This window comes from Lissotriton vulgaris, chromosome 3_1 (genome assembly GCF_964263255.1).
Source record: "Lissotriton vulgaris chromosome 3_1, aLisVul1.2, whole genome shotgun sequence".
NCBI lineage: Eukaryota > Metazoa > Chordata > Amphibia > Caudata > Salamandridae > Lissotriton > Lissotriton vulgaris.
This window is the reverse complement of record NC_141689.1, coordinates 990,574,359-990,586,361: the sequence shown is the minus strand read 5'-3', so window position 1 is coordinate 990,586,361 and position 12,003 is coordinate 990,574,359.

The window sequence follows — 12,003 nt, the reverse complement described above, 5'->3', positions numbered from 1 at the left end:
CTACCGACATCTTATTTCTCTTTTCTCAGTTGCTTAGTTGCTTAGTAAATCAGCTGCTTAGTGAATCAGCTGCTTAGTGAAGCAGTTGCTTAGAGAATCGCAGAGTCAGATAACACCAAGCACTTAATACATGGAAAGGGTCTTGAGGTAATCGAACCTGCAGCAGCAGAGCAGAGCGCAGAGATTTTGCAGAGGTTTGTACCGTGACCTTGACAGATGTTCCTTGTAACTTTCCAATAGCTCCAAAACCTCCTTTTAGTGCCTTGGAGCCTTATGTGGGCGCTATGCAGACATATCGACACAACACATATTGACACAAGCGCTTAAAGAGGTCCATATGCACGTTAAACTGTGCCACCACTCCTGCCCCTCACAGGTTCACAAACTCCTGCAGTTTATACACAGAGTATCATTTGGCTGTGTATAGATGCTCTTTTTTGCCTGCCTCCTGCCCAGGGCAGAACCGGTGGTTCTCATGTGGAGGCTTACACGGAAGCTCAAGGGCAGGCGGGCAGGTGGCAGTTAAACAAAATCGCAGCGGCGGCCATCGCACAGCAGCAGCTCCTCTCAAGGGCGGGTCCTCGGCAATCAGGGGACGCTACAGCTAAGTGCGTGGGTCACGTTCGCCGCATCTTCACTGGTATTCACCCGTGTACACCACCACTTTGTCACAATAAATGATGCAACAGCAGCGCAAAAGTGTCACAAGGGGCTTGTAAATCTGCCCCTCGGAGATTTTCAGCCTGATTCATCATAGGAAAGTTTTGCGAGTCTGAAATAGCGAATCATAAGGAATCGCTATTCCAGACTCCAAAAACGGGATTCATGTAGGAATAGCAATATTTTTTGCGATTCCTACAGATTCCTTATTTGCGATTATCTAATTGCTAATCGCAAATAAGGAATAACTCCCCATTCATTCCTATGGGCCTAAAGGCCCATAGGAATGCATGGGGAGTCATTCCTTATTTGCGATTAGCAATTAGATAATCACAAATGAGAATGCGATTTCAAGGGTGCAGGGGTGTCCAAAGGACACCCTGTAACACCCCTGAAATGTCAAATTACACAGATGTTACACACACACATGTCCAAAAGACATGTGTGTGTGTAACGTGCAACTTAGAAAAATGCTTTTAAAAGCATTTTTCTAAGTTTTCGCTATTTACCACGAGGTTTGACCTCGCTGTAAATAGCGGCCCGCAATTGCGATTTCGCAATTTGAAAATGGATGATGAATTGCATTTTAGGAATCTTAAATAGAGATTCCTTAAATGTAATTCCTCGCAAATTTGCGAATTCGCTATTATCTATTTTTGCATTTGGGATGATGAATCCCAAATGCAAAAAATGCGCTCGCAAAGGGCCAGATTCTGAGAATCTGGCCCTTTGCGAGCGCAATTCTCCTTCATGAATCAGGCAGTTAGTCCTTAAAGTTTTCTGTGGGTGAACATGTGGCGCAAAGCATTGCATCAATTTACTTACCACTATAAATGCCAGCTGGTAGAATGCAAAATAGAGCAGTACTATGCACGCCCTTGCTCAGTCCTCAAAATAACACATGTGGAAGGCCCTTTAGACAAGGGCAGGTACTCTGCCAAACCACCAGTTCAGTGGACACCCTTGTCTCTACCTCCTCGAAGGACAGTCTGCCCTACAGAAAGACTGAAAGATCCCTTTGCTGAAAGTGCTTCTACCGGTGCAATATTGGTTTATATTTTGTTTCTAATTTATCTCTTGCTTTTCTTATCCAAAAAAACAAGAAAGATAACATGACATAAACCCCAAGCTGTAACGAAGCCATGAAAAAATAACTGTACAATTTTAAGAAAAGTGACAAATCAAGTCCAGCATTTCCACACACAAAAACAGAAGTTTGAAATATGAACTACGACCAGGAGAGTTTTCTAGCTTTTCTTATGTAGGAAAGGTCATTTCCCTGAGAGAGCACTTGCTCTTCAAAGAGGTGGCGCATATCCAAATAAAATGCTACTGCTATTTTTGCTATTTTCTAAGCCTGCACTGCTGTGACTGTAAATTGTGCTGCTGGTTTTGAAAATGGCTGCAGGGGAAAAAAGGAACTAGACAATGGAGCATATAAAGATACCAGTTAGCTTGTCCCAGCCGTTTGCTAATATATGTTGTTCCAGTTGAGAGCCCTCACAAGATTGTTTTGATGAACACAAAAAGACAGTTTATTTCCAATACCATGTGCATCTGTGCGTGAGAGAGAGACCCAGAGAGACAGAGAGAAATAGTGGACAGTAAGAAAGGAAGATAGCAAGCGATAGAGGGAGTAAGAGGGAAAGAGGAAAAGAGAGAAAAAGAGAAAAAAGGAGAGACGAAACAGCGTGTAGACAGAGAAAAGAAGTTGTGGAATAGCATGAGGCAGGGAGAAGGTGAAACAAGGAAGAAGAGACAGAAGCAGAGAAGTATGCACACAAAGAACAAGAGGTAGAAAAGGAGGGAGAGAAATAGGGAGAACTGAGAGAGCGAACAGTATTTCAAAATAGGAGTATGTCTAGAGGCCAGTTACGAATATTGTTGCCAAGAGCTCCTGTAGCGCAAATACCTCAGTTGATATTACTTCAGTTTCAGGCGGCTGTTCTTCATCCAATCGGCGACGTCTTTCATGCCTTCGTGTAGGCTGGTTCTGGTGGTGTCGGGGTCTCTGGTGAGGGAGAGGATCAGCTGGGTGTCAAACAAACACTCACACCCAGTCAACAGATCTGGTTTTAACAACAGACATGGCTTGGCAGTTCGGGCTGGACTGTTCGCATGAGGCACAGGGTCAAGGCTGATTTGCATATGGCCATGTCTGAACTGGGACGGTGTGGAGTGCAAAAAAAAGATGGATTTAGGCCACGATCTCTGTACTGGGTGGAATGTATGACATTGTTCTGCATTCTGTCCATCAAGTGATATTTTTGCATTTGTCACCCCGAGTGGGATGGGTATGCTCAGACGAGTCCCATGCTCTCCACACCACTGGAGTCAAGCTATCCTGGCTGAAGACGGCTGATAGCCAGAAACTGGTCATTGGATGCTTGATTCCGGTCCAGGAAAGACATGGCTTGGCAGTTCAGGCTGGAATGTTCCCATGAGGCACAGGGCCAAGGCTGATTTGCATATGGCCATGTCTGAACTGGGGTGGTGTGGAGTACAAAAAAACGATGGATTTAGGCCCAGATCTCTGTACTGGGGTAAATGTATGACATTGTTCTGTATTCTGTCCATCAACTGCTATGTTTGCCTAAAAACAATGGGGCATATTAGCAAGAACCTTGTTAAAATGATCGCCGTTTTAAAACTGCGATAATGGGCTTGTTAATATGCCTTATAGAATTCCAATAGAAGCCCAGGTTAGATGTCCTGCACATCTAACCTGGACTTCTATTGGAATTCTATACCTCATATTAGCAAGCCCATTATCGCCGTTTTAGCTGCAGTTTCCTGCCGCTAAAACGGCAATAATTTTAACGAGGCTCCTGCTAATATGCCCCAATGTTTTAAGCAACCTACAAAAACGGGAAGGAATTAAAAAGGGACCTTTTCCCATGAGAATGGTTACCACTTCATTTGAGGTGTCTGTAGCCTATCAATGATTTGCAAACGTAATTGCGGTCAAAAACAATTGATACATCCCTAAGAAATCAAATATTTTAAGTGATCTCTTAAACAATCCCCTCCCAATTTGGAATTTGGTGTGTATCAGAAACTAATTTAGCAAACCTGTAACGAGTTACGAAATCACAATTTGAATTTTGTAAATGTACACATTCTATTTTGAGGTTGCAAATGCCACATTTATGCAAACTGGACCCTTTGCGTCCACAAAACTCTTTCAACATAAGGCGTAAAATCGACTAATCAACACTATGTAAGGCCGTTGTCCCCGCAGCCACTTTGAATGTTTTTATGCAGTGCCCATGGGGACTCAGTTGCACTCGTTTCCCTATTCGGTATTGACATTGTCTAAATACAGCATCATGATGGCACGCTAAAGCTTCCCTGAAATGTATGTTTTTCCATATTATTATGTTATCAAAGTATCAATATTTGAGTGTTCACTTTTCTAATCCTTGCAAACGGCTCTGGTACAAAACAAGACATCTTAAAATTCCAGGCTTGAATATATAACTTAAATTGTATATAGATTCACGTTCAGCAAAATATTTTCCAATGTTTCGTTCAGTATGTTAATTGTTGCATCTTCTTAAAGTTGTGACGTCATAAGCACCTGAAATGCATAAGTCAGACCATTTGTGGCTCTTGATTGGTCATGTTCGAAGAAAAAGTTGAAATAAATTTGGTTCATTCTGATTTAAAAAATTAATAAAAAACGTATCAAATATACTGTAAAATAACATTGTCAGGTCTGATGTGGCAGGTAAAAGAAAAAATATACCGGGAAGAATGAAAAATAAGGGAGTAAACGGTGAAAAGAAGGCAAGAAATAAGGAGGCAGGAATGAATGAAGGAGAGAGATATGGGCGAAATGAATGAAGGAAGAATGGAACGATGGAACGAAACGATCAATGGAAAAATGAAAGAAAGAACAAAGAAGTCAAGCAAGGAAGGAATGAGGGAAAGGACAGAAGAAAGAGGAAAGGTTGGAAAATGGAAGAAATGAAATGCACACGTTAGTGAGAAATAAAGTAATGAAAGTAGGAAGTGAGGAAAAGAAAGGAATGGACAGACGGAACGGAAGGAAGGAAGGGAGGAAGAAATGAAAGACGGAAGTGATGAATAGCGTACAGAATATTCAGAAAAAGTAGGGAAGGAAAGAAGCAAAGAGGGAAGGATGGATGAGAGAAAAAAGGTGAAAAGTAGGCGAATGGAGGGAAGATAATAATTTAAGGTGACCAATGTATGCTGGAAGGAACTGAATAAGTAGGTATGATTGTCCATAGTGTCACTACTATTCATTAACTGGGAATTGCATATCCAAGGATGTGTGCCTGCAGCACAATTAATGTTCGTACTCTTTCTGGACATAACCTGTCTTCGCCTTGGAAGGTGACGGAAGATAAGAAGCTGCAGATGTTGCTTCCGCACACACTGAATGACCTTTTGTAAAGTGGGAAGGTCGGAGGCATTCTAGTAACTCAACATAATCATAATGTCAAGAGATGTCTTTCTGAGCAAAGGTCGTTCTTCCGCAGCTTCTGCTATGGATGCACGTCGCCCTTTACTGAGGATGGCATTAACGAGATCTGTCACATTCTGGATCAATGGGCTCTGACTGGCTCCCACAGTCACAGCCCAGAGGGCGGACTAACACTTTCGTGATTGGTAGGTGGCAACTTGACCGGCACATACCAAATGTTACGAATGGATCAAACCTTCCTTCTCTGAAGATCTGGAAATTGCTATTAAGTAGTTCAGAGCCAGCGTGTGAATCGTGTATGGTATTCTTGCGATGATTGCACTGTGTATTAATTTGTTCTGGTTGTTTCTTCGAGTTTGTTCTCATTGGGCTAGAATTTGTGGAGCTACTTACAATTGAGAATAGATTTTGCTAGTAATATCGGGTGAAATATCTGCCTCCCAACCTGGGCCTTATTACAGAAGTGCCCGGGGGGGGGGGGGGGGGGGGAGGGGGGAGCAAAGGGTGTTTTCACCCTACTTTGTGGGCCCAGTAGGCCCTTCGGTATAACATAAAGACTTGCAGATGCTTGTGCAGCCCCTTCTGTAATGCAGGTAGCACTGGTGCACAAGTAACCCCAGCACAATCCATCATTGACATGAGTGTGTGGACCGATGCAAATGGGGAATCTCTTTGCCTCTGTGCCCACGCCAAATTACTGACTGTAGAGTGCAATCAGGCCTCTACCATACATTGTGGCACATACACAGTCTGAGGGCAGGGCACAGCAAAAGGTATAAATGAATGCTGAGTGATCTCACTCACAATTCACTCAACGATACCCAGTACTTTGTGTCTGTGTCCAGTGATCAGAGATACTGTGAGCCATACCTTGAGCAGCCTGTTCCCCATACAGCGCAGCTTTACACTGGCGACGAGGTTGGTCATATACCGGTGTGCAAGGAGCATTTGCATCAAGCCAACGACTTGGCTGAGCACTGAGAAGTGCACCTGGAATTTTTTTTCTGCGACGCCCATCGCACCACATCCCAGCCTTGAAATCAGTGGCTTGGGCACGTGCAGTCTGGTGCAGCTGCGGGCATATCAGAGCAAGGCACGACTCCTTGGAGGTACCTGTTTGTGTCTGTCGGATACCTTGGTTGAGGAAGCCTGGACTCATTGCTTTGCATAAATAGCAGTTCCACTACACATTGCATACCATCCAGTTGAATAAAGAGGAAAATTGGGCTGACAGCACAAAAGAATTAAGGACTGAATTGAGAGAGTACTAATAAGTTGTGCCTCAAACTACCACAGAAATCCTTAAGAGGACTTGGTGCTGTTCTACCCTAGGTAGAGGGTGTGTAGTGGTCAATCTAAGTCAAAGAAATGTCAGCCTAGCAGCAATATGCAACACCACCGGCTCCCCAAAGGTGTGTGAGTTTAACCTTCACAGTATTCCCACCATTTAGCCAGCTAGTGGGCCCTGCTACGGCTGACCCACATTGGCGCCAATAGATAGGGCACCTTCAACACTATTTTTGCACCACGCGTGAGACAGATGGGGCAATAATGCTCCATGTAGGTGGCGCTGAGTTAAATGGCCTATTCTAACACCTCCCCAACATGGAAGGCGATGCTTCTGTGGCTGCTCTCAACTGGCACTTTAACCCCCAGCTAAAGCCGATTATGAAAGGTTCAAACTGAGGCAGACCTGCTAAGCAGAAGATGAGTCGGTGGATGTAATTTATGCATGCCTGTGCAAGTTAGCAATCACCTGCACTTACATCAACCAGCCAGATGAAATCAGGGCCCAACTGATCTTGGATTGCCTGTCATGTACCCTATGTAAATTCATACTTTGTCAGCCAGGCATCTCCCTAGATAATATCCTAATATTAGCGAGATCCCATGGGCTGGTCAACAGCAGGGCTAAGGACATAGAGGTGACGCTAGCAAGAGGTGCAGCCCCATCAACCACAACCCGGACAGTTAAGATCAAAGAGGAGCAGGTCGATGCCATCCAATGACACCCTGCCCAGCCACGCAACTCTCCTGTGTCCAAACAATCTGAAAAAGGGTACGGGAACTGCAAACTGATGCACAGCACACCCAACATGTGCCCAGCACAAGGGAGGTTACGTTCAAAATATGGCTACCACAATCACTTTTCAAAAGTATGCTGCAGTGGTGCGCCGAAAACTGGCACAGAATGCCCTTGGTGAGGGCATTAAACCCTCCTGCAGCTACCTTTGATGAAGATGTAGCGGGCCATTTGGTGCAGCTGCCAGAATCCTTGAATTACCCAGAGGATGATGATGAGGATGACGTCTGGTGGGGGAAACCATTGGAGGAGACCCCCAACTGATGTGCAAAGTGACTATTGTCAGGGCATAAATCATCGCCTTATCAATACAGGCGTGTGAGTGAATGTTAAGAACACAACGTAGTTCCACAAACCCGCGACATAACCAAAATTGGCGCTGTCCAAGGGCAGGATCTATACATATTGGGGAACAGAACTGTGGCCCTGAGAGGAGTTGTGGATCTGAGGGTAGAAAATGAAGGAAAAAAATGCAAGTTAGATTCCACGTGACCAAGGAAGACACAGGCAACCACTTAGGATGCCACAAAGCAGAGGACTTAGGTTTACTCTTCTTTGCACGGCAGCTGAATGACTTGCATGCAACAAGTATACTAGAGGAGTTCCCGCAATTGTTATGAGGAATGGGACACCTAAATGGACTGAAAATAAAGCTCCACATTGATGAGACCATCAGGTCTGTGGCTCTCTGACACAGAAGGTGCCATTCCACTTGTGCCCACTAGTAGAACAGGAATCGAACCAACTTGAATGGCTAATGGTAATCAAAAAAGTGACAGAGCCTACCCCATGAGCATCACCCCTTGTGATAGGCCCCACACCTAAGCAACTTGAAGCCAAAAGACTATGCATTGATATGCGTATCCCAAACAAAGCAATATGGCAGGAGCGACCCATCACCCCCACAGTAGATGAAATATGTCTGACCAGAATGAAGCTAGCTGACTATCAAAACTACATCCTAATGCAGGTTACTACCAGCTTAAGCAAATACATAACCACATTCTCAACTCAAATGGTCTTTGCAGATAGAGAAGCCTCAATTTTGGAATTTAATCTGACGTGAAAGTCTTTCAGGATGCCATCCGGGAAACCCTGTCCCGATTAGTGGGTGTGTAGAATGTTCGTAACCACATCTTAGAAGACCACAGTGAGACCTATTTGTACTCGTGCACCTGCTTCAAGGTTTGCCATGGTGCAAACAGGAAAGTGCACCCTATCTGTAATAGAGCCACACAACTGGTGAATTCAGAATTTATTCACAATCCTTAACTGTCAGGATTGTTCCGTCAACAAGTATTGCTTAGTACAACAGCAGCTGACCGATAACTCCTAGAAAACATGTTTTTAACTATTTGTCGTGATTTTATAAATAATCTTGAACCCCTTGAACACTCCGAAAAAGTTACTCTTTTCAGCATCAATAAGTGTTTTGAAACTAACATATGTTTCTCACCTTTCTCCTGCTACAAATAAAGCTAGATGTTAAATAATGTCAATTCAGCATCGGAAAGTGAAAACCCAATAGCAAAATGTGAAAATAAAAAAGTTGAAAAAAGCAGAAAAAGCAGAAATGACAGTGCAGAGAAGACCAACATACTCAACTGCCACTCCTAATAATAATAATAATAGGGTGGTACTTCCTCCAGAATGAATGTGTTTATGCATATGTGCCTCAATATAGGGTTGACACCTCTATGAAGGCATGCATTAAAGATAATTATGTAATTGTATTTTGATAATGTGTAGATGAGTTGTCTGTATATGGGTTTGTTCTCTTTTTTTCTAATACATATAAATCTGAGTATATAAATATGATCATATGTATTATGTGAACAAATAGAACAGATGATGGAAGGATGGGAGGAATGCTGATCAATGCAAACATTCACCCACAGTCACAGATCAAGGTTGAATCCATTGTTATTTTGCTCACCACACCACTCTATTTTGGACCTAGCCATATGAGTGAACACAGAACCTGTGTCTGTGCATACTCTTCCCACTTAGGGCAACAAAAGCAAAAAGAACAGATGATGGATGGAATCTGAGTAAGCATGGGCGAATTTTGCGAATCTGGCGTTCGCGAATTTGCGTATTTGCGAACTCGCAATCCGCAAAATCTGCGAATTCTCGCGAATTTGCAGATTTTTTTGTTTTTATAGTGTTCGCAAGGGTTTCTGCCAGTTCGCGAGGATTTTGTACCAGTTCGCGATTGCGAACTTACTTGTCGGCACGCAACGGTCGCGACTATGTTGTTTCTACGTCTGGTTCATCATCACACGTTCACAGCACCCTCTGTTTCAACACTGCCACCCTCTGTTTCACCCATGCCACCCTCTGGTACATCAATGCCACCCTCTGGTTCATCATCATCACTGTAGATTATGGGGGGGAAAAGCAAGCACACCTGCCCTGCTTCAACTAACATGAATTAATTTGGGGTTGATTTATTAATGTGTCACTGTTTTAAAATTCCAGTCTGGCACCTGCTTCCTTATCTGTAATTTGCTTTCTGTTGCAGTGCAATTTTTTTCCAGGACCTTTGTGGCCTACTTGTAGCTATTCTATGATCCGGCTGTGAGGGTCAGAGGAGGGTCATACAATTGTTGCAACTGAGCAGGGTCATACAATTGTTGCAACTAGCAACTGAACTCTGGAGGGGCCCCAGTCAGGAAGCACTACAGGGAATGGTTACTAATGATGAATTTGAACTTTTGCACCTGCTGAGTGCTTTCAGTTTAGCAAAACTCGTTTTTCTGCAGAACAGCAAATGTAATGCCCCAAACAAACTTACTTGTGAAAGTTGATTTCTAATCCAAAAGTGATCCAAAGAAAGTCAAAAGGCCTCAAATCCAAAAAAGGGCAGGCAAATGTCAACCTGAGGATTTATTCTGATACAAATCATCATTTTCAGAGGGTCTATGCTGCTTGCTAGTGGATTTCTTGTGCAGAATTGCAAATTTTGTAATTTCGCGAGTGCGAGATTGTTGCTGCCCGCCGCACCTACATGTTCGCAATTGCGAACTTACGCCGCACGCCGCAAAATTGTATCACCAAGAAAAAAAATCCGCTGCATGCGAATTTGCGGATTTTCGGATAATTCGCGAGCCTTCTCATGATCGCGAATTTTCCGAAAATCCGCAAAATCCGCGAGCGAAACGGGTTTTCCGCCCATGCTTAAATCTGAGCAATGACATTGGTCCTGTGCTTGCTCTGCCACTAGATTCAAGCTAGCCTGGCTGATGAAGGGTGATTTATCATAACCGGTTCCAGAATGTTTGTTACCGATCCAGAGAGGACCTGGCCCAGCAGGTCGGGCTGGACTGTTCCCATGGGGATAAGGGTCAAGACTGATTTGCATATAGCTGGATCCAAACTGGGGTGAAATGGTGAACAAAAGAACAATAGATTTAACCCAGGTCTCTCGAATGGGGTAAGAGTTTTTAAAGTTTCAACATTCTGTCCATCATCTTGTTGTGTTAGCTATGTTTGCGCTAAGCGGCCAAGGGTATGCCCAGACCTGGGTCCCTTGCTCTCTGTGCCTCTGGATTCAAACTAGTCTAGCACATGAGGGTGGATGCCCCAAAACTGGTCCCAGGATCCTTATTTACAGTCCAGAGTGGACCTGGGCTGGCAGTCTGGGCTGGACTGTTCCCATGGGGAGCAGGGTCAAGACTGATTTGCATATGGATGGGTCCAAGCTGGGGTGGCATGGTAAGCAAAAGAACAATGAATTTAACACAGATCTCGTGAATGGGGGTGAGTGTTTCAGCACTCTGTTCATAGTCTTGTTGTGTTTGATATGTTTTATATGATCATAGGGAATTTACCCGTAAGGGTATAACAATATTTTTTTAGATATTCTAAATAGCTAATTAAATAAATACATTCATACATAAAAACTACCTATGTAGATTTATGCACAACGCATGTATATATATGCATGACCATTTAAATATTATTACAAGCAAGCCCTCCCTTCCTGCCCTGGCTCCAGACTCACTCCATGAGGGTATGCAGCCCTTTGTGTGTGGACAGAACACAGCCTATTCAGGTGTAATTGAGGCTGGGTCCAGCTTCTCCCTCCCATCCTGCCAGGAGGGCCTATCAAGTTACACCTAAGCTCTCTTTGTGTGTGACTGTCTAAGGAGAATACACAAAGCCCAGTTGTCACCCACCCCAGACATGTTATCAGAGACAGGCAGTAAGCATCTGTCTTAAGTAAGAAAATGGCAACTTTCTAAAAGTGATATTATCAGAAATGCAATTTAAAATCTGACTTATCTGAATATCGTGGTCAAGAATATCGAATTTTAGGTAGGAAATATCATTGAAAAAAATATAGAAGTCATCTAAATCATTTGCAAAAACATAGTTGTTTGAAATATCAATTTTTTAATTAGGGTTATGTAATTTAGTTTATATTTTAAATGTATGTTGTGTATGTTTTTTGTAATAGTATTGTTTATGTTTTTTAATATATGCGTTAAAGTTTTAGTAGTTGTAGTAGTTATCAATTGTATTTTAAGTACATTTTGAGTTTTTTGGGGGAATAGGGTGGAAAGTAATTAAATTACACTAAACTAATGATTATTTTTTATTTAATAATATAGATTCATTTGAGATTTTATAGTGTTAATTGTGGGAAGTAATTCATTTGTAATTAATTAATAATTGGGTGTTGATTTAAAATTAATTAATTGGTGATTAATTATGGTAATTATGTACTTTGTTTTAGGTGCAGGTTGTGGGGTTAATAAGGGTAAAGGGTGGGAAGCAATTAATTTGTAATGCAATATTAATTAGT